The sequence below is a fragment of the Chaetura pelagica genome, unplaced genomic scaffold, assembly GCF_000747805.2.
Source record: "Chaetura pelagica isolate M959 unplaced genomic scaffold, ChaPel_1.0 scaffold37, whole genome shotgun sequence".
Taxonomy (NCBI): domain Eukaryota; kingdom Metazoa; phylum Chordata; class Aves; order Apodiformes; family Apodidae; genus Chaetura; species Chaetura pelagica.
This window is the reverse complement of record NW_009954567.1, coordinates 5,407,647-5,413,770: the sequence shown is the minus strand read 5'-3', so window position 1 is coordinate 5,413,770 and position 6,124 is coordinate 5,407,647.

Here is a 6,124-nt window from a genome sequence, read left to right as displayed (position 1 = left end):
GGAAGGAAGGAAGGAAGGAAGGAAGGAAGGAAGGAAGGAAGGAAGGAAGGAAGGAAGGAAGGAAGGAAGGAAGGAAGGAAGGAAGGAAGGAAGGAAGGAAGACAGCTGAAATAACTTTTTACTCTTAGCTTGCAGAGAGCATCTCTAACCCCCAAGGCACCCTTACAAACAAGGTTAATGCCACAGATTTGCTTCACAAAGAGCTAACACACGCTAGAATTTTTATCCACCAATACTGCTATCCATGTTCAGCTGTTTATAAACCAGAGGAAAGAAGCAGGTTATTTCAGGCTCCCAGACAAACATCCCATTCCTTAGAAATGTTACTTGCTGTACAGATTATCTGCTGAATGAAACCACTGTGATCACCTTCAGCATGGACGTGACTATTTCCACTCACTCTCCTCTGCACGTAACACGCAGCAAAAGTTCAGAGTTTAAATTCTATTAAGAAGTTTATTCTAGAAGTGTGATGATTTAATAGGATAATGAAATTGCTTAGAATACACAATGAATTTTAGCTGAAGAGAGCATGGTTTTATTATTTTTTATATAGACACACTTTTGTTACATTTCTTAGTTTATTAAAATTTTTACAAAGTAATTATAAATCTACCTCCACACTGTCTAACAATGAAATTTTAATCTTTATTTTAAAAATCAGATTTACCAAGTATGTTTGCTGGAAGTATCAGAGGACAGAATTAGTTCCATGTCTAGCTGCTATGCCCTGAAAATAGGGCAGTAATCCCTGGAAATCCCTAGGTATTTAAGATTACTGTGTAATAACACTAGCAACAGCTTAGCAAATGATTTAAGAATGCCTCAGACTTTAATTATGCACTGATAAAGGTCCCTGAGTAGAATATTCTTGGTGTGGTTTGGACCTCATAAAGCAGTGAGTGTCTTGTTCTAAGGTACTTTTAATTCCATTCTGCATAATTGACATGGAAAAGTAGCAGCATGATAGTAGATTCTAGTTAACTGGTATGCCTCTAATAGGATTTTTCCACTGAACAATAGGATACGCAGGCAGTAAGTGAAGCAAGGGTCAAGAAGAGAGAAAAAAGAAAGTGAGAGTTCAGAAAGCTCAGAGACAGAATTATATCTGGAACTATTTGCTCCTACTCAAAAAAGTGAAGTAAGCAGCAACTTCTGCCAAACCATGAGGAAACATCTTTGTGCTCATCAGTCCTACACATTTTCTCCTTCTACCTTGAACCCTTCCCTCTTGTGGCATGCACCCACTGAAGAAGTTCCCTCTGGAAAACAAGTTTGAAACTCCCTACCTTTTCAAGACAGGTTTCTCTCATTATCAAGACACTGGCTGGGGATACTGTGGTTTGTTTCTTCACTAGTGTGTAATGGCGAATCTGCGTGCAGTCCCTACATATGGCTCAGAGACAAAATAGCACATCACCTTTGCCTGCCACATGCCTACAGAGCATCACCCGCTTGGAGCAGACAGGATCCCCGTCCTGATCCTGGAACAAAGCCAGCCCAGGCCATGGCCTGTTGGTGCACCTCCAGCAGCACGTCTCCCAGAAGGCAGCAGATGGTGTGAGGTGAGGACTGGCAGCACACCCGCTGTCCCTCACCTTTCCAGCACACCTCCTGTTGTCACCTGTTCCAGCACTCATCATGAAAAATCTGCACTTTGGGGGCTTCAGCAGAGCTCTGTCCAGGCCAGTCACCCCTCCAACCACCTGGCACCCCAGCATCAGGCTCCCTGCCTGCAGAGACGCCCTGCATGGGCTGTGGAGGTGAGGGGAGCAGCGCACAGGCAGCTTGCCCCCTGAATGTCCCCCACCAAAGCCGTCCTCTTCCTCCTGCTCCTCCCAATAATAACAGCACAGGAACCAGAAAGAAAGAAGCTTGCTGGCAAACAACATAAGAACCAAAAAAAGGTAAAAATATCAGTGAACATAGTGTTCGCAAATCAGCTGAATCAGCTTTAATTATTAGAATACACCTATACTCACTGTGATCAAGGTTTGAAACACAGCTATAATTACAGCATTAGCTTTCATTCCCCAAAGAGTAATGAATCAAGGAAGAGATGTTTAGACTGGTATTTAAAACAAACAAACAAACAAACAAAAAACAAACAAGCAAGCACAAAAAAACCCCAATGTCATACAAAATTTGCCTTTCTTCAATTTACAGAAGTTTCACTAATGCCCAGAATTCCTCTGGAAAAAAAAACAAAACAAAACAAAAACAAACAAACAACCCACAATCTGGATTTATTATAAAGAAAATACTTCATTATTATAAAAATAATGTTTAGAGAAATTACATGTAAATTAGATTTTTCCAGGAAGCCAAAAGTGACAATCAAATTAAAATGCTCTGAATAGTCATTATGGCAGCACAGATGTTCTCCTGCCACGTTTTGCTTCAACTCTATATTCAAGTTGCTCTGAAATGGGGAATTGTTTAAGAGACTGTAACAACAGAGTACAGACCTTTCTGTGTAACTCAGGCTCACCGATCTTTCCTTTCCAGTTTTATTCACAAATCTGTTATTGCGGGCTCATATTTCCTGGATATTGAATGTGGTGAGCACTATTTTAAAATAAATATGCTTTGCAGAAATACAAGCTCCACAGCTGTCACTGTGCCTTTTTTTTTTTTTTTTTTCTTTCAAACCCTCTGCACTGCATACCATTAGCATTTCATAGAATTTTACTGAGAAGTTCAAAACGAGGGCAAATCTGCAGTTCTCAGATCAACTTATTCAATGGCTTGGAGAAGGTAAACTGCTTCAAGAAATCACATTAAAAACTGTTGAAAGTGCTGAGTCAACAGCAAACTTTGCATACAGAGCCTGTTAACCGGTTTTATGGAAAAATTCTGCCTGTCCCTACAAAGCATTGCTTTTTGTTCATAGGAGCCATTAAGGACTTTCCTTTCAAATTGGACTTTAGCCCACACAGCCCTTCTGAAAGTCCCTGAGAGTCTGGTGCCATCATTTGCTTAGCAGTCAGATGATTCATTGGTTTTGTTGTTTTGCTGTGTTAACTCAAAGAAAACCAAAACCTAAAAAAACCCAAAACCCAAACAAATAACCCTGAAACACCAGCTCCCTCAGCAAGAATTGCATGGGCAATTGACAAGTTTTCCCAATGGTTCAAGTTGAAAGCCGCTGGTTTTTAAATTGAACTCAAGCAAATATCACAGCCAAGGCCTGTTTATACCACTTTCATTAATATTTCATCATTTCTCACATGAACCCTTCCATTCAAAATTATTTTAAAATTCTGTAATTACTTTCAAACTTGCATAAATTGACCCCAAAATACCTAATTTTGCAAGCAAAACATGCACCTGGTAAATTTTACCAGACTTACCTGGAGCAGAGTTCTGCTTCCATGTAGCTATTGCCCTCAAATACTGCTTCTGGCAAAAGCACATTTATGTTATTTGGACTCCCAAAAACTTTTCTAACTGACAGGGTAGACCTTTATCTTTCTATCCTAGCAGAGCTTAAAGCATGTAAATCCCTCTGAGAACTAAACCTCTGTCCTAAAAACGACCCAAAAAGAGTGTGTAGCTCACTGTGGCCGGGGACTGCAGAGGACAGGCAGCTCCCCATGAGGCATTAACACCTCAGTCTTGCTCTCCGCAGCCTGGTCATCTGAGATGACACTGTTTCTTGCCTCATGCTTGATCAAGACTAACCATCAGCAAAGGCTGAATGTGGCACTTACAGAAGCCAACCCATGTAAGCCAGAGCTCGCATTAGGAAGCAAATACATTTGTGAGCAAACCATCCTTAGCACTGCAGTCCATAGAAGTGGCCTTCGTAGCCCCAGGAGCACCAGGCCAGTGTGTGGTCCTACAGGGAGCTCTGCACTGAAACCCAGTTGTGAGGTACAGGCTGGGGCTGTTATTTCTGAGGACGATGTATTGTGCATTTGTTCTCTATGTGCCAGACCTTTAAATAAGAGAAATCTCTTTTTGCCTCAGTCCCCAGTCATTCTGTGTTTAGATGTAGTCCTTTACAAAACTGTTCTCAGATGCATTAAATCTGCTCTTTCTTCCTTTAATTGGAAGAAATTATTTCAGCCTTATGGCTGAAAGAAAACATTTGAGCTCAGCTGATAAAATTGGGTTAATATTTTGCTTGCCAGCAAGGAAAAAAAGAAAGTAACAATAAAACTCTGAAAGGCTAACTATGCCATGGGTTTTTATTAGGACAGAGGCTTACTTCTGAGCAGTTCCTGGTACTATATTTTTCAACATTTCACCCACAGCTGTTAAGTTTGTCTTTTTACTTTCCTCCCAAGACATCCAGGTCCCAACATTGCCCTTTGTACTCAGGCAAGAAGCCCTGAGACACTAGCAGGCATCTTAGCTGAGGAAAACTCAGGCTAAGTCCTAAAAAGCTCCTTTGGACCCTCCTTGTCTGAAAAGGGGAGCATCTGAGGAACCTGCCAGGAAACACAGGAGGAGTTTGTGTTGTAAGACACAATTGTTTTGGAAACAAGCTGCATCCTCTACAAATAACTGAGTGACATGTCTTCCGGAGCTTCATGGTACAGACCCAGCTAGTTTATCTTGTGCACCAAAAATACAGTTTCCCTCAACATTTAGTTTTCTGTTTCTTACAAAAGGATTCAAGAAGAGCTTCACAAAATGTGAGGCTGGGTTAGATTTCCAACCTAAAAGAGTTCTAGGGATAGCTGGAGATTATTTTCATACTATGTCTGAGAAATGTTTAAGCCACACAAATGACTGATGTAAGGAAAGCAGTTTCCTACACTTCCTACTCTGATTTATGTCCCTAGATTTCCATAGCATGGCTGAGGGGCCCATTTCTAGCAGCTACTTGTGAGTGCAGAGTACTTGGGGTACAGTGCTCTTCACCACTTTTTGCCTGTGAGCTGCTGTGCCTTTTTAATATTTGCCAAAGTGAGAATTTCAGGGGGTTTCCACAGCAGTGAGGCTGTCCTATTCAGGCCTGAAGGTCCCTGATCCGTGAGGCAGAGAAATGACCACTATGCTATTTTTCCTCTCACATTTCATTACTCCGGATACCACAATTCTCAGCACATTTCCTGTCAGAAACAACTGCAGCCCAGGCTTTTACACAATCCATTTCCATCTGTGTGTCATTTAGGTGAGCTACCAGGGAAGGACATGCCCAAAAGGCAGTTTGCTATCTCAGTCCTTTTTTTTTTTTTTTTTTTCATATGCCCAAAAAGCCTGTTGGTTTCTCCTACCTTTTTTTTTTTTTTTTTTTTTTTTTTTTTAAATAAGCTGGAGCTGTCATGATAAACTTGCAAATCGGCATCTTTGTTGTAACTAGTTTCCCAGCTTGAAGCAACCACTGCAATACAGCTGTACTGTACTTATTTTTCACCCAGCGCTCTCCCGCAGAAGCACTCCTCAGGCTCTGAACCTCAGCACTAATGGGGATAAGTTGCAGGACCTAGCAGCCGCACAGGAATTAAAGCCTCTCTTCACCTTCCTGACCTGATTTTAAGGAGAGGCACTGGCCCATGGCAGAGAACAGTGTGGCTCAGGAAGGCTGGAGGAGGACAAGGAAAAGAGCAGCACGTCGCCACTGTGCAGTCTCAGCCGCCAGCAGCCACTGGCGTCAGTGCTTCCTAAGCTGAAGCTCATGCCCAGGCTCTCGCATGTGCCTATTTGCCATGGGCTTGACTAATCCGTTTTGTGACCCCATTCATACTTTTGGCCTCCTAAACATCCTGTGACGACAGGCTCCCCAGTTTAACCATGCATTGTGCAGAGAAGGACTTCCTCCTCTTTGTTTTAAACCGACTGCCTGGTATTTTCACTGGATGCCTCCAACTGTGAGATTCAAGTGAATCTTCATACCTTGGTTATATTCTTCATCCTACTCGTGGCTTTTTATAAACTTTAACCATCTTTCTCAGACCCCAGAGTTCCCTCCCGTGCTGAATGCAGCTTACCTGAGTGACACAAAAGCACTCAAATGCCTCAATTCAATTAAAGAGAAGTCTTTGTATTATTTTATTTCTGCTTTGTTTACTCAGATTTCAGAGCTACTAATCATCCTCAACTAAGCACAATGAAGTTGAAAAATAGAAGAGAGGAGTGGCACACTTGCATTTTCAGCTGGAGTAGCAGGAAT